The sequence below is a fragment of the Branchiostoma floridae genome, chromosome 12, assembly GCF_000003815.2.
Source record: "Branchiostoma floridae strain S238N-H82 chromosome 12, Bfl_VNyyK, whole genome shotgun sequence".
Lineage (NCBI taxonomy): Eukaryota > Metazoa > Chordata > Leptocardii > Amphioxiformes > Branchiostomatidae > Branchiostoma > Branchiostoma floridae.
In genome coordinates this window covers 20,692,161-20,715,898 of record NC_049990.1, presented here as the reverse complement: position 1 = coordinate 20,715,898, position 23,738 = coordinate 20,692,161, and the positions used below count along the sequence as shown (strand labels likewise).

At 37.8% G+C, this 23,738-nt stretch overlaps 1 protein-coding gene across 1 annotated transcript in view; it reads right to left on the bottom strand.

Moving 5' to 3' along the window:
* The window catches only part of LOC118426866 (peripheral plasma membrane protein CASK-like), a gene marked incomplete at its 3' end in the record, with an annotated part of 193,626 nt that overhangs the window by 137,984 nt on the left and 31,904 nt on the right, over positions 1-23,738 (bottom strand).

The following is a 23,738-nucleotide window of genomic DNA, read 5'->3' as shown; positions in this document are numbered from 1 at the left end:
GTTTAGAGGTAATCAAAAATATTTCCTTGTCTGGGCAGTTAAAAATATAAACATCAAAATAGTGATTCTTGTTCACAAACACTAATTCACCTTTATCCATGGGGCAACCTATATCCGTTGTTTTAAAAAAGTATTCACAGGTATTCAGGAATATTTAAGTCCACGGAAGTTGGTTTCAAATTGTACTATTTTTCAAAATATTGTACTTTGAAATTGAGAGCAAGTTGTTCATCGACTTGATATCCCTAAATACTGTTTTTAAAAACAACGGATAAAGGTTACTCCGCGGATAAAGGTGAACTAACGTTTTTTCCTCTCTTACTTTTTAACTTTAATCTAACATCAGAAGTAATGCGGTACTCTGCATGTACAGTCAAACCTGCCCAAAACGACCACCCGGGGGACCGAAAAAAAGCGGTCGATTTGGACAGGTGGTCACTGAGAAGAATATCGACTCAAAACATGACCGATGCAAAGTATAAATGGTTTCCGTTGTGTTTAATGGCAAATAGCAAGCACAATGCACGCACGAAAAGAAGTGAGGTCTTTAATGTAAAATACAACATGCACACTGTAAACTTTAAATTTAACCCCAAAATCTGACGCAAACTGGCCGATTTCGGCACAAAATCGCGCTAGTTATCATCAAAAATCGATGAAAACCTCAATTTTGAAAATGATGCGGTCGTTATGGGTCCCAATTTGGGCCGGTCACGGTCGCGTTGGCCAGGTGGTCGCTGAGAAAAGGTACTTAATGCTTACGTCAATGAGAAAATAAATCGGGACCGAGAAAAGCGGTCGAAAAGGCCAGGTGGTCGCTGAGAAGAGGTGGTCGCTCGGGCAGGTTTGACTGTATATGTACATACATATAGCTTTTGAGCTCTTTAGCTCACCGAGAACGTCTATAATTGATGGAGCTGCTCCATCACAAATGGAGTAATGGTGGACAGAAATCAATGGAGCTTCCTTGCAGAAAATCCAAGGGCACCACTGAGGGGGGCAGACGTCTGAAGTCTACATCTACTGTGACGGGTATCATTCGGTCTGGAGACTACCCTCAAATTCTAAAAGACACAAAATCCTTTAATGTAAGAACTCATCTTGGTCCAAGCATTTTGACATATTTGGTAATCTCCAAGCAGATCGACAGTGGCATAATATAGTATCAAACCCTCCGGTGCCAGTTTGACTCCCTTAGCCGGCAATACTCCTTGGCCAGCTTTGATACTATCTTATGGCACCATAGGATCTGTTTGGAGATTAATATTTGGAAGGATGTGCAGTGATGGATGGAAACTGGCCATAGAAAGAAGAAATACAATATCTATAATAATATCAAAATCCATCATCATTATGACGTAAATCCAAACTTAGTGGTGCAGTTAAGAAAAATATGAATTGGGCTGCAAAAGTAAATATATCAATGAAATAATTAATACGCAAAATAAGCAATTACTAAGCAGACAATTATCATAAAATAACAAGATAATGATTCTGTAATGAAACATTTTCTAATCTAAATTTCTACCTAATTGTAAGGATTATTTCAGCCATTTAGGGACAATGATTACACTATTTACAGTCTAAGCTGTTTCTATATTCAATTTTTCTTTGGATATCTCATCAAATTTTGCCACCCAAACCTATTTCCTTTGACATACGTATACTCTCTCACCCCATTCACACCCTCCACATTTATTTGCAAGATGAACCTTAACATTTCCTCGTATGAAGATCGTGCGCGTCTGACGCTACGTGATCTGAAACCGCGATCCACGCTGTGCCCGTGACCCACAGACCTCTTCCATAATCCATCTAGCTAATAACGACACGTAAAATATCGTGCGCTGCTCCGATCCCTCGCGTCTCGTGTATTCGTCCCAAACCTAGTCTCCGTGATAGATAACTCACCCGTGTGGTGCAATCAGGGACGGGTGAACGGTGTCACTTGTAACAGTGGGGCTGGGATATTATAGAGCAAGCTTATAGCCTATTGTCTAGTCATTCTACATAATGTACTGTATAACAGTTACTGAAGCAGGCATATTACTTATGTCTACTGTATAAATCTTTAACTTATTGATACTTACATTACATGTAGGTCAAAAGTTGTCACTTGCAACAGTGGGGCTGGGATATTATAGAGCAAGCTTGTAGCCTATTGTCTAGTCATTCTATATAATGTACTGCACAACTCAAGCAGGCATATTGCTAATGTATACTGTATAAATCTTTAACTTACTAAAACATAGTACATTAGTTTGAAAGGTCTTACTTGTAACAGTGGGGCCAGGATACTAAGAGCAAGCTTATAACATATAGTCTAGTCATTCTACAGAATGTACTTGCAACTATATTGCAGTTAGACTAATGTCTGCTGTATAAATCTTTAAATTACTAAAACATAGTACATTAGTTTGAAAGGTGTCACTAGTAACAGTGGGGCCAGGATATTATAGAGCAAGCTTATAGCCTATTGTCTAGTCATTCTACAAATATATAATGTACTACAAAACTGAAGAAGGCATATTACTTATGTCTTCTGTATAAATCTTTAACTTATTGATACTTACATTACATGTAGGTCAAAAGTTGTCACTTGCAACAGTGGGGCTAGGATATTATAGAGCAAGCTTATACTAATCTATAGCCTATATTGTCTAGTCATTCTACATAATGTACTGCACAACTCAAGCAGGCATATTGCTAATGTATACTGTATAAATCTTTAAATTACTAAAACATAGTACATTAGTTTGAAAGGTGTCACTAGTAACAGTGGGGCCAGGATATTATAGAGCAAGCTTATAGCCTATTGTCTAGTCATTCTACATAATGTACTGTATAACAGTTACTGAAGCAGGCATATTACTTATGTCTTCTGTATAAATCTTTAACTTAAGTTATTGATACTTACGTTACATGTAGTTCAAAAGGTGTCACTTGTAACAGTGGGGCCAAGATATTATAGAGCAAGCTAATACTAGTAATACTAATAGCCTATTGTCTGGTCATTCTACATAATGTACCGTACAACTCAAGCAGGCATATTGCTAAGGTCTACTGTATAAATCTTTAACTTACTAAAACATACATTTTGGACATAAGTTTGAAATGTGTCACTTGTAACAGTGGGGCCGGGATATTATAGAGCAAGCTTATGGCCTATTGTCTAGTCACTCTACATAATGTACTGCACAACTCAAGCAGGCATACAGTCAAACCTGCCCAAGACGACCACCCGGGGGACCGGAAAAAAACTGTCGATTTAGACAGGTGGTCGCTGAGAAGAGTATCGACTCAAAACATGCCCGATGCAAAGTATAAATGGTTGCCGTTGTGTTTAATGGCAAATAGCACACTGCATGCACGCAAAGAAGCGAGGTCTTTAATGTCAAATACAACACGCACACTGTAAACTGTAAATTTAACCCCAAAATCCGACGCAAACTGGCCAATTTCGGCACAAAATCGCGCTAATTATCATCAAAATCGATGAAAAGCTCAATCTTGAAAATGATGCGGTCGTTATAGGTCCCAACTTGGGCCGGTCGCGGTCGCGTTGGCCAGGTGGTCATTGAGAAAAGGTCGCTTAATGCTTACGCCAATGGGAAAATAAATCGGGACCGAGAAAAAGCGGTCGAAATGGCCAGGTGGTCGCTGAGAAGAGGTGGTCGCTCGGGCAGGATTGACTGTATTTACAGTTAAGACTAATGTCTACAGTAACTGTATAAATTTTTAACTTACTGATACTTACATTTAGTTTGACAAACACATTTCTATGTTATAATCATTTTATCCTTGTGCTCATCCTAGGAAAAGAAATGTCATTTCATTCAAATGCTATTAAAAGATTTATTTCAATTCATCAGCAGAAGACGCCATCTAGCATCTTTGTCAAGGATTGCAGTGGCTATGTTTGGAAACAAGTACAGAAAAATTGCAATGATCCTATTTAGGCTTTACATAACATTAAGTATTAAGAAAATGTCAAGAACAATTTTTGATAGATTCTCTCAAAATACAATTAGTATGTATTTGCAAAATCTACTTGTCTTTAGACACACCCCCTCCACCCCTGCAAATAATCATATCCAATTCATCATCGTCGTTACATTATATAAATAGAAAAATCAATTTTTAGTACAGCCAGATGCATTGGTGTGCTATCTTTCTTCAGAAATTCTACAATATCATAATTCATCTCATATCACAATATCATTCCTCTTTATATGAGAGACATGTACGCCTTTTTATATAAGACCTTGGCGATGCTTATTTGAGCCTCTGGCTGTCAAAACTCATTTCAACTTGACTTCACCCTAGTGGAAATATGACCAAACTGCGTATAAGGCTGAAAAGCGTATATGTCGACCTTCGGTAAGGCCTAGGAAAAAAAATGTTGTGTTTCCTGTAACCCGACCGACCCTAGAAAAAGCTGCCGACCCTAGACTTTTTTTTTGGGTCGGCGGCTAGTAGAGGACATAAATTTTTCGATTTGAACATTTGACTGGTGCATCATTGTAGAATCGGTTTTTTAACATGTTCTGCTAATTCCTAATGAAGTAGAAAAAGTCAAAACAACACTATCTGCTTCTGTTAACATCATAAATCACAACTAACAGGACATAAAATAAGTTTAGCTATAGGAGCAAAGTAATTTTTATCTTACCAAATGACGTACCCTGTTCGAGGCACATGGTGCAAGATGGGAATTTCTCTGTTGAAATTTCGCAACACAGCAGAAACATGACTGGGTCATTGTGGCAATATTACCCATAAAAATGTCATATGTGCCTTTATTTCACTTCTGGTCTTGGTTTTTAGGTCTCAAAACCACCAAAAATGCAGAAAATTGCTATGGAAAACAGCATACATATATTTCTGACGACGCGCGACGGCGGCCATTTTGAATATGTAAATGAGGTTGGAACATACCATTTTTCCAGGGGTAAGATATCCCAAAATAATGGTGTCTCATAAGGAGGTTGTTTTTAACCTCCTTGCTTGTATCAACTTCAAGATGGACCATTTATAGAAAACCTTTTTGAGGGGGTGGGTCTTATTGGAATTTTTATGAGTGAAATGCTTCAGATATCTCATTATTCACCTGTTAGTAAATGCACCTGTCAGGTTTTTTGTTGTCTTCTTTTTAAATAGTTTTAATTTGGTGTTATTTTTTTCTAACATGATGAAGATGATAAAAGTTAAGTGAGGATGCTTTTACCAGTGTTTTCAACATTTTTCTGTCTACCTTTTGATGTTATTTTTCTAACATGATCGAGATAATAAAAGTTAATTGGGATGCTTTGCCCATTGTTTTCAGCATTTTTCCATGGTTATTTGCATGGAAAGTTCCAAGCAGGAAATATATGAATTGGAGTTGTGTATACTGTTCCACTTGTTAAACTTGAAGGCACCAATGTCCCAATGTAAGGGGTCATAGTGGGGAACCTATGCCCAATTTTTACAAGAAAATTCAGGACTTTTTTGTCAATTTAAGAAGAAGATTATGACTATCAGCCAGCAATATGACATCAACATAACAAAAAGAAGAGAAAAAAAAAAACAGGTGAAAGCAGACGGCAGAAGAAAAGCAGATCCTTCAAAAAGAACTCCTGCGAAACAGACCTGAGTCAGCCTACAGATGCACTCCATGTGGCAGAGACTGTCATTCTTTTATCAAGGACTGTTTAGCCACAGTCGACGTTGTAGTGTAGGGCTTATATTGATTAGGATTCTATCAATACATATGGTCAATGTTGACTGAAGAAGGCCATATACTATAGTATATGGATAGATATTGACATGGATGGGCACCACAACACTGTCCAAGCTTATGAAATAATGCAGGTTTCAAGCCAGGTACCATGTTCATGAGTTTTTACCAAAGCCTACATCTAAAAAAAAAAAAAAAAAAAAAAAAAAGATAATCCCTACCTACCGACCCTATTTTTTTCAGGACCGTTACAGGAAACACAACATTTTTTTTCCTAGGCCTAAGAAGCAATAGCGGTATCGATCGTGAGACGGCTCCTCCAGATTGGGGATCAGTTTTCGTTTCTCCTCCTTAGACAATTTCCTAGAAACCCGTCTTACGGGTAAGCCTCCGTCTTGAGTTTCCAATGAAGGAAACTTAATTAAGATTGAGGATCATGATTTTGCTGTAGACTTGATTCTGGTGTCTGTTGCTCATGCTCCAGACATAATCTCAAATAGATTATACAAATAGTTATTAGGGTATAACTATCACAAACATTGATTTAGAAATAATACTGTAACACTCGTTTACCTTAGTCCATAGGGTAACCCATATCCACTTTAATTGTTTTTTTAAACAGGGTAATTAGGTATATCAAGTCAACAGGCGGTGGTTTCAAACTGCAATATTTTCAAAATAAATTAGTTTGCAACAACCGCCCATCTACTAAAATGGTATCCCTAAATAACCTGTTTTCAAAACAAATGGACACATGGAGGTCTAACTCTAAGACTTTGTAATGATGCTGGCACTCATTTCAGAAATGAGTTATAGGAATATCATACATAGCACACGCCTCAACAGAGAGCTATCGCAGCCTTCATGACGGATACACTTTGCGGCTTTCTTCAGGCAGCCAACTGGCATCGATCCTGCAATTGACTTGAAATTGCAATTCAAGAACCAATTCCCTTAACAGTGCAACGACTTGGCATCCAACCATCCAACACATGGTTTTGGTCTTTTTCTTCCAGAAAGAAAAAAATAGAGTCACCATTCTACATCAAGACCCCAAAACCAGCAAACTAATAATATTGTATTGTCTTTCAAAGAAATTAATGCACAATAACTCACTAATTTTAGCGCTAAAAGACCATGTTATAAATATAATAGAGCTAAACGCTGTATGCATCAAGCTATGCTCAATCTGGATATGGCTGATGACAAGCTTTCTGAAGTGTTACTACTCTCATATACATGTAGTAAACCTGGTAGTGACGTCAGTAACTCCACGGGGAAATAAGAAGACCCTAAAAAAGTTCTTATCTTATTGGATAATGTAGCAATGTATAGTTTGATGATATCTTGGGTATTCTGGTGCAGGCTTGTCAGCTTGATTATGGCCAGATCTGTAGATTCTATCAGTCATTTCTGTTCCTCCAAAATTTACCCACGTCCTGCACTGTCAGTGACGCACTCTTCTGATTACTGGTACCATAAATCTTTGACATTTTTGTGATGTTTTTCTGCTTAAGGTTTTCATCACTTTGTGAGCGTATGCTCTGTACCACATTCTAATTTTAAAGCATTTTAAAGAACCCACACACTTCTCAAAAAGAGGAGGGGTCCTTACCAGTGTGAGGGGTTAAAAACCTACAGTCCTATGGCCGCACATGGGGCAATTTCTGTCGTATTGAGGTCACCTGAGTTAGCACTGAATGGCAGACGCTCTAGACCCTTGCGACAGTTGTACTAACTTGTATTGAGGTCACCTGAGTTCGCGCCGAAAACAGGGCACCCTAAACAGGGACAAGGGGCGTCACTATCTGTTTATAACTATGTCTTGTCACGTGATAATCAACATCGCTGGTCACCTGACAAGAAAGCTCCAAGACAAGACCTACCTAGTCGAAAAGGAAACAGTGTGTCTCAAAAGCTTCCCAATTAGCAAATACTTGCTGTGTGCAATCATTTAAATATTTCATAAAAAACACTCTGTTTTATATTGTATCACTACAGTTGTTTCAAGCATGAACTCAAAGACACCTTTTGATTCTCACTGTGCAATGAGATTTGAAGGCAGCAAACCTAAACAAACTTACAGTAAGTTTGCAATAACTCTAGGATTATCATATCACAAAATGTCAGATTCAGCACGACTCTCCACCCATGACAAGTTGTGCTTTACAACAGGAACCATCATTGATTATTCTGTGGGCATGGGTTTTCAGGAAACCGTATAGGAGATGGATGTTCAAACAAATACAGTGAGAAGGTATCTATACTGGGTTTGACCTTTCTGTCAGAGGTCAGCCCAGGTTGGTCGCTAAGTGTAAGAGGGCAACCTTTCTCCTCTACTACATCATTTGTTGCCTCTGGCCAGGCCAATTTTATTACCTTTGAAACAATGTTGTAACACGACTATTCCATCTAGAACTTTTTAGGGGGCAATTATGGGGTTTTCTCAAAAGGAAAAGGCACTACATACACATGGTAATTATGATTAGAGAGGGATAAGGAATAAATTTCAAATGACCCCTAAACCTTTTAATGGAACAACCCTAGGCATCATTTCCTACAAAGTAATTAACGCTAGTTCACCTTTATCCGTTGGGTAAATTATATCCGTTGCCTTTAAAATAGGGTATTTAGGGATATCACGTTGACAAATGTTGGTTTGCAATTTTCAGTACATTGCAGTTAAAAACTACCATCCGTCGACTTGATGTGCCTAAATACACTATAAACGGATATAGGTTACCCCGCAGATAAAGGTGAACTAGCGTTAACTGTAACTCCTATGAAAACCTTAGCTTCTACATAAATATTTCTAACATCTGAATTCAATTTGTTAGGAACATACATTTTTGTATTTACACAAAATTAAAAAACTATTTCAAAGGATATAATGTAACAAGTATAGGTTTCTAGAATCTACAATACAGCTACATGGGAATGATTTACTTCGGCCCGCGAGAAATGTGGGCGTCCTACAATGATAACACGGATTTTACTGGATATCTTCATTGGTGGAAAAATCTATGCCGCGGAAGCGAAATGACCCTTTTGAAGGACAAAGACAGGCCCTGAATACTACTCAGGAACCGTGCGGTGTGCACAAAACAGTTTTCTTTGTCTATCCAATTCCAAGGATGTTCAAGTCATAATATACAGTCAAACAAATAAATAAATAACCTGTACAAGTGACTAACTGTATATAAGGACCACCAGTCCTAGACAATAGGACCATTTTTTGGGTGGTAACATCAACATTCAAAATTCCACTGGGTGCTATAATACCGCCACATCTAAAACACATTGTTAATGTAACAGTTGTACTTATAAGTTATAGATGCCTTCTCAAGATTATCTTGAACATGCAAATATCTGAAATGTATATGTACTTTAGAATTACATTGGTAAATATCTTAAAATCACTTCAGATTCATGCATTTTTGTAATGTGAAGGTATTATGGCATCCAGCGAAATTATGAGATTTGATACTTATTTTCTACTAAAACACTACCATGTCTTTAATGACCAATGGACCACATCAAGGAGGTTATATATAACCACATGTTGATGGCATTGCTGCCCCTACGGCCGGAGAGGCTATGGGACCGGTGAGGTGAGGTGAGGTGAGGTGAGGTGACCACATGAACCAGATTTCTAGCGATCTTCTTGAGCAGTTCTGACTGTAAATGTAACTTCCTTCTATCCCTTGAGGTCAAGTGCTTGTTTCTCAGATGTCTTTATCTTAAAGAAATACGGCACACTTGGGGAGACACATATGGGAAGCAGTGATAACTGTTCCCCAAGGGTTTAAAATAAGAAGATAGTAAATTGTGATAAATAGACAGAAGTTGAAAGTAAAGTCAAGGCTATCTCCAGCTTTAAATTTTTTTTCTGTCTCACTCACTGTTTCCTAGCCCATGTTGTTGATTTTCCTGGTATGATATATCATTTTAAACTTATGAAAGTACATTTTCAACAGTTTTATGTCATTTTTGGGATGGAAGTGGTAAAATTATTTTCTGTCCCAACAAGCAAATTTCTGGTCTAGGACAAACGGACAGGTCCTGGAGACAGCCCGAAATGTCTATTTTTATCAGATTCTAGAAAGCGGAATTGAAACAACAAAAAAAGCATCAATATGAAGACTTCCTGGATGTTTTGTTTTCTTCCAGTCATAAACAAATCTACTTACTAGACAAACATCATTTATCTGTGACATAAACAAGTTTTTGAGGATGCAGTTGACAGGCTCTATTTATCCTATCTTTAAAACTAACATCAATTAGCATTTTCACATGCTTCATTAGCTAGCTCCGCCCCCTTATCTTTCCCCAAAACATCCCTGACTGTAACGACCATCTGAAATCTTCCACATCTGTTTGACTACCTTTTTAACAGTTGGTACACAAGTTGTTTTGGTGTTGACTTCAAATATTGGTCATTCATTGGCAGGGACAGGTTTGGGAGTTTGTGTCAAACAAATACATGACATTTCACACATGGCTGTTAATCTGTTTCGACAACTTTGTTAATCACCACCTGATTATACTGCTTTTTTCTATTGGACCACCTTGTAGCAAAGGACCATTAAAGGGGTTTCCAAACATCCCAACCAAACAATTATCAAATTGTCAGTTTTCATGTTAATCAGTTTTGACAACTTTGTTAATCACCACCTTATGGTACTGCTTTCTTCTGTTGGGACCACCTTGTAGCAAAGGACCATTAAAGGGGTTTCCAAACATCCCAACCTGTTTTCATGTAGATCTTCTACACAGTTTGGCATCATTTCTTGACTTGACATTGACTTTATGTAGATCCACAATAGCCTTGACATTTCAGGTATTTTTCCTGTGGTCTACACATTCACTACATCCGTAATGGCCTCCATCAGTCAATATTGACCATACTACAATTGTATCGGCCCTACAGCTTTGGCCATGGCTAAAAAGTCCAATAAAACAATTTCTCTGCCATATAGGGAACATTAATCATGTACATTACATAACAGAAAGGTTGCCATAAAAGATCAATCATATGTACGATACATAAAACACATAACTAGAATACAGAAATCCAACTTTTAAAGAAATCAGAGTTCAATCCACCACTGTCCTGTATTTAGCATTCCAATAGTGATACATTTCCAACTCCAAGCACCAATGGGTGCTGCCTAGGGAAGGCTGCATCTGAAGAAATTTTCACAATACTGAGAATTACTAAAATCAAAATACAAAAGTGTTATACAGCCATCCTGTCAAATGTCGCCTGACAACTGAACAGCCAAAACGTAACAATTATCCGATCTCAATTACTACTTTGTCTACAGGAAGCAGACGGCACTCTCCCGTTTGCATGAGTGTCTTATTGATAAGAAAGTTTATTTTCAAACACATCAATTGCTGAAACTTACTAATCAAAAAACAAAAGTGTTATACAGCCATCCTGTCAAATGTCGCCTGACAACTGAACAGCCAAAACGCAACAATTATCCGATCTCGATTAATACTTTGTCTACAGGAAGCAGACAGTTACTCTACCATTTCCATGAGCCTAAAAAACCTGTTATTATCAAACACATGAATGCTGAAACTTACTAATAAAAAAACAAAAGTGTTAGGCTTATACAGCCATCCCATCAAATGTCTCCTCCCAACTGAACAGTCAAAATCGCAACAATGATCCGATGAATAATTTGTATACAGGAAGCAGACATACTACTCTACCATTTGCGTGAGCATCTTATTAGTAAGAAAGGTTATTTTCAAACAAATCAATTGCTGAAACTTACTAATAAAAAAACAAAAGCGTTATACAGCCATCCCATCAAATGTCTTCTCACAACAGAACAGTCAAAACCACAACAATGATCCAATCCCGAGGAATAATTTGTACATAGGAAGTAGACAGTACTCTACTGTTTGCATGAGCGTCTTAATGTGAGAGGCATTGAAAGTTGAAACTTACTATTAAATAAAAAACAAAAGTGTTATGCAGACATCCCGTCAAATGTCTTCTCACAACTAAACAGCCCAAACCGCAACAATGATCCGATCTCGATGAATAATTTGTACACAGGAAGCAGACGGTACTCTACCATTTGTGTGAGCGTCTTATTAGTAAGAAAGGTTATTTTCAAACACATCAATTGCTGAAACTTACTAATAAAAAAACAAAAGTGTTGGCACTGGCTGCAGATACACCCGATATTATTATTTTTATTATTATTATTATCCAGCCATCCCATCAAATGTCTTTTCACAACTAAACAGCCCAAACTGCAACAATTATCCGATCTCGATGAATAATTTGTACACAGGAAGCAGACGGTACTCTACCATTTGTGTGAGCGTCCTAAAAGTAAGAAAGGTTATTTTCAAACACATCAACTTACGGCTGAAACTTACAAATAAAAAAAATAAAAAAAGTGTTAGGCTTATACAGCCATCCCGTCAAATGTCTTCTCACAACTGAACAGCCAAGACCGCAACCAATCTTGATGAATAATTTGTATACAGGAAACAGACTGCGTTCAAGAGCGTCTTAATGCGAGCAGTGTTGTGATGCTGGACCACCACTCCTGATGAGACATCTCCTAGGCTTATCATTCCCAGAGACAGACTATTCCTACAATTATTAGTTTGGCTGGCAGCCCATATGACAGGAAACAGCTTTCTCATTCTGGTGAAGTCTGATACCTTAGGAACTGATACCTCTGATTAGAATCTAACTGGAAACTTGCCAAAGTTCGTGTTCTACTCAGTAATGTCTTACTCTTACTAAGTCTTAGGTTCATTGTCCTCCTTCTTTCTCTAATTGAATCTTAGGAGGCCATTTGACTAACATAATTTTGCTACAGTTAAAATATGAAGTGAAGCAGATTTTGCTGGCTACTTGAAAAACTTCAAACCAAGAGTGATTTTTTTTCAGCTTTCCTAATTCTACAATCCCTAAAATTGTCAGAATTGTCAACTTTGTGTAGTGTTTACCTATCTCAAGTCTAAAAAAATGATATCTACCAGTGTTTCAGTTCATTAGGTAAAGGTACACTTGACATTCGGGTTTCTAAAAATAAATCTAGGTAATAATCCTACAGGAGAAGGTGCAGGGATAGGCACAGAGTTCTGGGGCATTGTCATAATGCCAGATACCAAAATCTATACTTTCCACCAATGCCAGATACCGACATCTACATTTTTACCACAGCTAGATACGTGAAATCCCCTAACACACCCTCTCAGGCTTTAGACAGACAGTAGTTGAGATTCTGATCCATGCTTGGTTATGTCAGAGCAGAGGCTTCCCATGATGGTTGTCTGAGGTTTGTTCAAGGACAGAAACCTTCTGTCATAAAAGCCCAGCAATCCAACAGTCAAGCCGCAATCATGCCTTCATACACTGGACCTTAATGGGCTATTATCACTTTATGCTCTAGCCATAAGACTTTATAGTTGTACAGAAGCATAGGTTTATTATGAGTCTTTGGGTGGGATGTATTCTTTTCATGGATGGGGAATTTTGCCATGGGCATTTCAAGGCAAGCACTAAAAAGGCTTTATTCGGTAAGAGAACCACTGCACACGAATACATCTTGCAAAAAGAACCTTATCTCTTGAAGTAATATTAGAGTCTATGTGAGGTAAGTCTTCAAGGACTGAAGGAGCATGTGGCACTTTGAAAGCCATCTTATATCATAATTATGTATTACATAAGATATTCCCAAATACCTTTAGATTTATAACTGCTACAGTATGCAAGAAAGTATGTAATTGGTATGAAGTCTATAGATATGAATGTACATTGAAATGTAAACCATCCATTTTTCAAAGGTAATAATTTAACCTCTACTTAGGCCATACCAATTTTGTTTGTTGCTCCCCAGATTCGCCTGTTCATTTTTTTCTGTTAAAAAAAATCCAGAGGAAAAATGATACAGGTTTTGCTATCACAAACCTGTAAATATTGCCATTCAGAGCCACATACATATAATTTCAGTCTAAAAACAATGCCTTTTATGAATTAAGAACATTAGTAACAAGTCAAAGGAAGAGAATCAAGGCATAAAACGTTACATTTAACTCCTCAGGCTGTTTTTTTTTTGTGTCATTTAAGCTGTATATATCTTCACCCCAGACCTTTTGAAAAAAATTTTGGCGGTCCAAATTTTTCTGGAAAAATCTAAGAAGCAACAAATAAATTTGGTGTGGCCTAAGAGACGTAGATTGGAAGAAAAGAAGGACTATAACATCCTTGACTTTGGAGACATCTAGTCAGAAAGGTAGCCTCTATGCAAGCAACCGTGGCCAGACGTTGACAAGGAGCCTATTTAGGTTGAGCCGAGCCATTTCCCTATGGGTGGAATTATTTATGACAAGCCCTGAGGATGCTTTTACCTCTTTCATGCTGGCTCCTCCAACCAACCTGATTAAAATTCAAGGACCTACAGCTTATTTCCCAGGACTTGAACAGCAGATTGGCAGCTGATGAATCCTGTGTGGTAACGCTAGTTCACCTTTATTCGCGGGGTAACCTTTATCCGTTGTATTTAACACCAGGGTATTTCGGGATTTCCAGTCGACTGACGGTGGTCTCAAACTGCATTATATTGAAAAAAAAAGTAATTTAAAGCCAACGTCCATCTACGTGATATCCCTAAATATCCTGTTTTTAGGTACAACGGATATAGGTTACCCGGTGAATAAAGGTGAACTGACGTTATATTCTGAAAGAGGTTGTAATATCTATGATATTAACTACATTGCAGCTGTGATAGTGTTAAAACTTATTACTCCATCTGAAACTCTAAGACGACTATTTTGTGAAACAGCTGGGACTTGCAAGTGTTTTCCTAACAAAAATATATTTTGGCAGTAGCATATTCAGAAGTGTTGCTGCCAAAGGAGCATTTTACTTTTAGTATCTTTAGACACATTTTTTTGTGGTAAACTGTGTCTGTGTCTAAGGGATTCCAAAACAAAAATACAAATTTTGTCAGAAGATCAACATCTTCTCTAAATCATTTTAAGAATATGTGTAAAAGCTAAATAGTAACAGTGTACATGTAATGCAGTGTGTACATGCAGGGCTCGAAATACTGGGGTTTTGTGCACCCAGATGCACCCAAAATTGGAGCTGTGCACCCATTTTTTTTCTGTGGGTGCACCCAAATATTTTCATAGGTATGTTAAGATGTCAGTATACTAAGTAAACACCATAATCTTGACATCTATGTGTTAGAAAGATAATAAAATGACTGTCATAGTACTTCCGATTTCTGAAAATTCAAATTTCTAATTTAGTAGGTTTACAATTTAGTTATTCTGATATTCTGCTTTATTTTATGTATTGCACCCAAAGATATTTTGGTGCACCCAATTTTCTAGATCGGGTGCACCAGTGCACCTATTCCCAAAAATGAATTTCGAGCCCTGACATGTATGTCCAATGTTCAGTTGGGAGTTGAAATAGGCTTTGTGTGGGAATCAACATTTCAGACTCAGAGAAATTCTTAAGGCCACTGACGTCCATGTATTTCTTTCACGCGTCCACGCTGCTTTGGTTTCCACCTGTAAGTATAACAGGTATGAATGCCTCTATACACCTTTCTCACGCGGCGGCCATGATAGATCGAAGAAGAGGTCAATGAGGCAAACAGACAAAACTTATTTCTAAAATCAGGTCCCATTTAGTTTTCCCCCAAACCACACAAATTTTCATGATATAAGATAGAATAATAAATATTACAAGAAGTGTTATGCACCGAAAGATGTAGCAATTTAGAGTAGTGTAGACTGACCCCATAGTCCCTTAAGAGATGCAAAATAAAAACATAATAATGCAAATTTTTAACGAATTTGCAGCCATTCACTTATTGGTCGATTTCCTAATTGGCAGGCTACCATTGGTCGAACTGCTAATTATGATGGACAGAATTTTGTTTGCCACATTGAACTCGTTTTAGATCTATCATGGCCGCCGCGTGAGAAAGGTGTATACTCTGGTCTGGTGGGAATGCTAGTACCCTGGGATAGTGATGATGATGATAATGAATTGTGCAAACAGCGATTGAGAGACAAGCCCCCTTTACAACAGGAGGCCCTGGACGTCCAAGGAAAGTCAGGAAATCATAATTGGATAGAGGCACATGTCGTATGTGTGGAATTATTTATGACAGAGTGCTGAGGCTAGTTCCTCCTGTGTGGGTTGTGCGAGCCGGTATAGAGCTGTCAACGGAAATTTCCTTCAACTATGTGTTGAGAGCAGTGACTAAACCCATTTGCATCAATGTGTCATAGGTCAACATTCATGAAAATGTTTTTTTCTTTGCAAGGAATGAAGCCTGTTATAGACTAGATTTTCTAATAACTACAGATCATTAGAAGATATCAACTTGAAGTTCATCATTCAATGCACATGAAAATCATAGCTTCATTTGCAGTGGTTTGTACTTAAGTGCTATATTTTCTCATAGATTAAATACTATCAGGGGTAATAAAACCTGATCATCCAAATGGCCAATAAAAAGACTTAGAATTCTTTCATGCCCATCTATCAATATTCGTTACATCTCCATCCTTTTTAATTCATTAATGAGAAAACAAAGGAAAGTCAAAATGCCAATTTAGCCGACCTTAAAACCTTAAGTTTTGCTATTATCTTATGCTCATCTTTTTCTCCTATTATCCGATCGCTATCACCAGCAACAGATAATTTGAGAAATATTAGCACAAAAACATATTTCAATTTGTTGCAACATACATGTACATGTAAGTGTTCCAGCCTATACTACTAGTAAGCACTGCCATCTCAGGGGCTTAAGTAACGACTCTCATTATATTGCACTTGAATAATCCATAGGCAGGGTTCTCCCCAGAATTTTTTAAGATAGTGGAGGGACTAGTGGAGGGGCTGGCAAAAATAACCCGAACCAACGCGCTGCGCTTTCATGAATATGTCTGGGTTCATTTTGCAATGACAGAGGGAGTCAAATACTACAATTTATTATATATTATTGTAATTCCTTTGTTGTGAAGTGGCAAAATGACTATTGTTTTGATCAGTGCTCATTCACAAGTTTTTGCAGACAATGCAAACTGGAAAAGTGATGCCACTTGCACACAAAAATCATTTTAGCAAAACTTTAAACTTTAAAGAAAAGAGGGAAGAAACACACTGAATTTCAAAAGTAGTATAGTGGAGCTAGGAGTATAGTGGTGGGTCTCCGTTTTTCCATCCTCTGGGGAGGACTCTGATAGGCACAAACTGACTTGAGTCTGCCTATACATGTATAACAGTAGAGGATGATTAATTGTCATACAGGATAGCAAGAAAAGAAATATCACTCCCCAGAGGGGCCTAAGGGAGGCAAATGCAGCTGCATCTGCCATCAGATATGCATTTTTGCCATCAGAGGGCAAATGTGCTTGAAAAAACCTTAAGCTGGCATCATCAAGGTTTCTGAAGAAGTTATTAATACTGGGTTAAAGAAAATCGATACCAAGACGTGGGACTTGTTTTCTAAGTGGTGCTTGAGAAGGCTTGGGAAGTTTGCTAAATCACACCTTAGATGTGTCAGGGAATAGAAGCATCGCAAATTAAAACATGAATTTTGCAGGATCAGCATCTGAGGATGAGGCAGATGCACTAGTCTGTTATACTAATAGTGACATCAGGAGCACATACGTACTCAATGATGACATATTACATTTTGATATCATCATCTAGAATGACTGTTTAACTCTAGTTAACCTTTATCCGAGTAGTGACCTATATCCGTTTAAAAAAAAACAGGTTATTTAGGGATATCAAATCGATGAACAATGGTTTCAATATGCAATATTTAAAGATATTGTAATTTGAAACCACTGTCCGTGTACTTGACATCCCTCAACAGCTTGTTTTGAAAAACAACGGATATTGCTTACCCAGCAGATAAAGGTGAACCAGCATTACACATGTAAAAAAATATTGCGCACCCTTGCTTCTCCTATAAACAGTAAGTGTAGGAGACAAGACATTTTGTCATATTACAAATATGGATATCAAAAATACAGACCATGTTTCAAAGATACTGTTCAGTTTAGTGTTAACTATTCTAAGGAGACGGAAACTTTTTGTCATATTTCAAAAATGGATATCATAAATATAAAACTTAGACCATGTTTCGAGAATTCCGTACAGTCTAAAGTTAAGAATTCTAAGCATGTCCTGTAATATTTCTGCAGCCTTGACAGCAATTCACACTGATGTTTCATGAGAGGCATCGCTTCCAAAGCCTTATTGGCACCAAATTTGGACAATGAATTCTAGTACATTTGTCAGCGTGATATGCTCAAATTAGACCTCCAAACCTTCAGTAGGGAATCAGTTTTATTCCTGACATGTAGTAGATTTAAAAGGTGCAGCAATGCCTCAAGTAGAGAGCTTACTGGCAATGGATCTAGGATATTCTATGATATATCACTGTATGTGTAACTACCTAAAACTAGAATACCAATTTACAAGTAACACAAATATGGTGTTAAAACATACATTTTTACAGGAAGTCAAGTATAGAATTCTTTAGTCCTGGGACTCCTGGCTATCTTATCTAAACCAGTCGAGTTCTAGGTTTTATGGTGTTATACAGCTATCTACTATTTAATTTCCTGGACCCTTACTACTTTGATTTAAAAAAATGACAATACAAATAGTTTTCTCAACTGACTAGAATATGTACCAAAGTCAGATCTGAATAAAGTGGTGAACTAATCAGTTAGAAAAAAGAGCTGTCTATCACTTATCATAGCCAGAGCGTGTCCAGAACTCGAGATATCAAACCCAGAAAGTCGACTGCATTACTGTAACAAGTCGCTGGGAGGCCCAAAATCTGACCGTTTCCAGGTCTCATCAAGACCTACTCGAATTCAGTTTGTCAGTTGTCAGTTTGTCAGTTATACCGAATATCAATACAATTTATCCAGGCATTCTCCAGTTATGCTTGTCTTCTACACACAAATAAGTACACATACACACAAACGCTACCCAAGATGTAACCTTCTAGGCTAAGGTAAAAAGGGCTGAAAGCACCTTAAAGCAGTTGAGACCAAACTCTCCACATAACCCCCCTCCCCTCCCCCTCTTCCATATGCTAGCAGTGTCTAACAGATAAGGGCATCCAATATCGCACACAAGTATTACCCTCTATCCGGCAAGATTTATTGGATTTCAAACATCATATTGTGATACGGTAGGCGAGTAATTTTCTCGCTCTTCTGAGTCGAGCATGCATCAACAATCGGCTGAAATTCGAGGCAGAAATTTCGAGACTGCTTTCATGCGGAAGAGACGTGATATGAAACTGAGACCGTGGGATGGGAAGGCTAAGTCCTGGCTTTGACTTAAGGCAGCTAAAGTATCATGATAGATAGTGTCTAAAGCCTACATGGAAGTACGGAAAATTACATTGTTGTACTGTGTAGTACGTACTTCAAAAGTGCTAGGCCAAATACATTCTTTTAAAAACTTGTCTTAACTTACGTCGATGTAGGTTATACATCCAGCTAATAAGATACGCCAAAAAGTAGTTACTCAAGCAACTGCAATTCAGCAGTTTTTGTCAGTGACACTAAAGAGATCTAGTTGAAGAGGTTTTATACATCCTAGCTGTGAATTGAATTGCAGTTGAAACGTCTGGCCATTTCCAATCAGTTGCTTGAGTAACTACTTTTGGGCTTGTCTTCACTTGTCTTACCTTTGTTGGACTATTGAAAATTTGTCTTCCTCCCCCATTTGCTATTAATTCATAGTTAGGATTAACCTGTTCTTCAACTATCATGTTCTTCAACTAGATCTCTTTCACAACTAGGATATAAAAACCCTCCCCTACAAGATTTCTCCAGTGTCACTGCCGAAAAACAACAGAATTGTTGTTTGAAAATCTGACCATTTCCCAACTCATATCCAGTTACTTGAGTAACTGCTTTTTGAATTGTTTTTAACAGGTTACATTCTTACCGTACAATTATATCTATTACTTAGGTGACCAAAGATTCTATCAAATCATTATTGAAAGAAAAATTTAGAAAATACCAGAGCATACTATTCAATCACTTTAAGTACAGATCAAAGTGCAGGATACCTACCAGGTGTGGTCAAGCAATTAAGTTGGTCAGTTAATATGTTGACTGTCCTGTCTGGTAACAAACACAACATATTGCAGCTATACTTACATGTAGATTAGGTATAATAGCAAAGTCCACTACTGATCCAGGATATTCACCTTTATCTGTGTGGGAGCCTATATACGTTGGATTCAAAAATGGAATATCGAGTCAAAGTACAGCGGTTTTAAATTGCAATATTTTCAAAGTAAATTAGGCTGGTCAAAACTCTACTGATACACATTACAATACAGTTGAACAAAGTAAATTGAAATGTCAAACTTTAATTTTGTGCAAAATAAATACTTCTATCCTTCATTAGATAGGACACGCGAGTGTTTTTACTTCAACATTAAGCAGGCAGAATAAAAATTCTAAGTGAAAGCTATGTGACACCATTACCCATCCCCAAGGAAACTCTAGGGTCAGCAGGTTTTTCTAGGGTAGGTAGGGAAACAGGAAACACAACATTCTTTTTCCTAGGCTTCACAACTAATACGAAATGCATGCCAAAGTCGTAAAACCCTAGATGAAGGACTGATCAAACTTCGCCGAGAAAATGTTTACACACGCGGAAACCACTACGTCAGCAAGAACACCACAGGCAGGTCAAGTAGGTGCATGTAAATATTTGATGTTGGAACCAACAAGTGCCGCTAGTGATAGGCGAGGAATTTGAATGGTCATACAAGCACTGTAAGGGTGTACTGGTAGGAAACCGTTTTTGTCTTGTAGGACCCGTCTAGAAAAATCAGCGGACCGGACTTTGGACCAAGTAATAAAATGACCAGATTATATCGACAGGGGTTTACACATTTTGGCACTTATCGGTCCAAGAAAATAACAAGAGCGTAGTAGAGTTTATAGCAATTTTGACCAAGTTTCTACTGTCAAAGTTACAGAGCTTACATGAAGACAGGATTTTAAAATCCCAGTGGTAGTCGGATACTTTGCTGGATAGTATTGGCCAGTCACAAGTTTTCACAAACAATAAGGTCCAGGTTCAGGTCTGGACCAGGACCTGATCCTCTAGACCTGAACCGTACCTGTACCTAAATTTTTCTGTACTGGTGCCCACCCCTAGTCATACTGTGTTTCACAGTTAACACACTCTACACAGTGTTCTGAATCACATAACATCTACAGTTTCTCCTGAGGCAACACAATTTAATTTCTTCTGCCTCAAATTTATCACTTCATTTCTATCTGATTTGAAAAAAACTAATCAGAAAGATATCATATTGTGGGAGTTTGGTAAGGAAAAACTCATTATCTCAGGTTGTCCTTGTAGCTCACTTGGTAGCAGCCTCACAGTTGGGTTCCAATTAGTTAGTACTGTAAATGTGGAAATTTTTGCGTGCATTTTCCTTCTGTCTTCTGTTAGTGCTGACTGCAATACTGTAAATGCAGAAATATTCGCGGTGGATTAATGTTCGCGGTTTTCGCGGTGACCACTTCACCACGAACTTAAAACCACCGCAAACATTTTTCCATTAATTATGGTATGAGACTGCAGTCTATGGTGTTACCGTGAACTTAAATCCACCGCAAAAGTCCTTTTTCCCGCTACCGCGAAATTGAATCCCTGCGAACTTAAATACATTTACAGTACCCCATTCTCGCAAAATGTACGTACTATAAATTGTCACGGTATTGTATAGTTCAACTGTTTGAGGTACTTGCTATGATGAAGGCCCAGTCGCAAACTCAAAACCACTGTTAACACCCCATTTTTCCACTACCACCAAATTAAATCCTCGCGAAGTTAAATTTACAGTAACTAGGATACTCCTGGTTCGAATTCAGGGATAGGTATCCTAGCTAGAGCTAAATTTACATTTTTGTATCTGTCAGGACTGAGGAGGGACATAAAATGGGGTCATGTTTGAGGACTTGTCTTGATTCATCATAGCCTTATTACTCGGATGGGTACCTGACTGTACTTGTGTGACAAGGCAAATTGAACTGAGTAATGTGCAATGATAAGACGATAAGAACAATATCAAAAATCGAGATGAGATTAAATCACTTTGACCCCACATATTGAAGGGACAATTTGGTAAGAATATGAGTCATCACTTGAAATATAAAACAAAAATTATTTCACTTACACACGAATACGGGTGGGTACTGGTATAGAACATTCAGGTACAGGACAAGTTTGACTGTAGAAGCTTGGTTAGAATGACTATCAACTCTCCTCTACTTTGCTCTTGAACTTTTCTTGTATCTGTAAGCCCAAAACACTCCAACAAATGCCGGTATATAATTTTTTAACCGGTTCAGCAACCGGCCCACTAATTTTTTTTAGCTCCGTTTTTGTCTGGACTGGTCCAACAAGTAAAGACGGTTTTGTACCCACCCCAACACACAGTTACCACACCTAAAATCTCTTGCTGCTCTAAGACTTGACTAATGAATGTTCTCCCAGTACTGAAGGTTTTTCAATCTGCTGGCCACACAGATGAGTTGGCAGGCTTTACGGCCTTATCTGGTGAGATGTCCATCACTGCTGCAGGAGGGATGGGGGAACTGAGCTGACTATCTCAGCATTCATCTGGATAAACACCTACAGTACAGGGCTCAAAACACCAGTAGAGTTCTAATTCTACCTGTACTATCATACATTTCAGTTCAGTTCAGTGCAGTTCGGGGGTATTTTGAGCCCTGTTCAATGATGGAAACTAACAAAAGAGTAAAAACATCAGGGGCCATGTATGAAGCATACTACAGTTCATCTTGATAAACACCTACAGGGCTCAAAACACCTGCACAACTCCAATTCTACCTTCTCTAACATATACATTTGCAGGTAGTATTTTGAGCCCTGCTTAATGCTGGAAACTGACAACAGAGTATCAACATCATGTGCCATGTATGGTGTATACTACTGTTCATCTTGATGTAACACGTACAAGTCTCCAAACTCCTGCACAACTCTAATTTTCTAATTCTGCCTGCTCTAGCATTAATTTTCAGGTGGTATTTTGAGCCCTGCTTATGGGCCATGTATGGTGCATACTACTGTTCATCTTGATAAACACCAACAGGGCTCAAAACACCCGCACAACTCTAATTCTACCTGCTCTAAGATATACATTTGCAGGTGGTATTTTGAGCCCCGCTTAATGATGGAAACTGACTACAGAGTATTAACATCATGTGCCATGTATGGTGTATACTACGGTTCATCTTGTTCACCTATGGGGCTCAAAACACCTGCACAACTCTAATTCTCTTATTCTACCAGGTCCTGCTCTAACGTTCATTTGCAGGTGGTATTTAGAGCCCTGTTCAATGATGAAATTAATATAAGTATAAACATCGTGGGCCATGTTTGGAGCATATTCAAAATTTTCTTTTTAGATTTTCTTTCTATATTACACATAAATTTTCTGACTAGAAAGACCAGGAAATATAGAATTTGCAGTTGGTAATGCTAGTTCACTTTTATCCATGGTAACCTACATGTATATGTACTATGAAGTTGTTTTTAAAAACATGGTATTTGAGGAATCTGATATAAGTTGGTGGTGTCAGACTTTGAAAACATATTGCAATTTGAAACCATGACCGTCTGTTGACTTGATATGATTAAATATACATAAAACAAATATAGGTTATCCAAGGATAAAGGTGAACTACTGTTATATATCTTATCGACTTTAGAAATCAGAAACCATTACAGTAAAAGAAGACAACAACAGGTAGATTTTTAATGAATAAAACATCAATGCAGAGCAATATGTACCATGCAGGTGTGAAGATTTTAGTCGTGCTCTGCACAGGTGCAACATAAAGGAAATGCAGTCACAATATGTACAGCACAGGTGAGTATTTCACATTGTAAATGTAACGTCATACAGACAGACATTTGGTC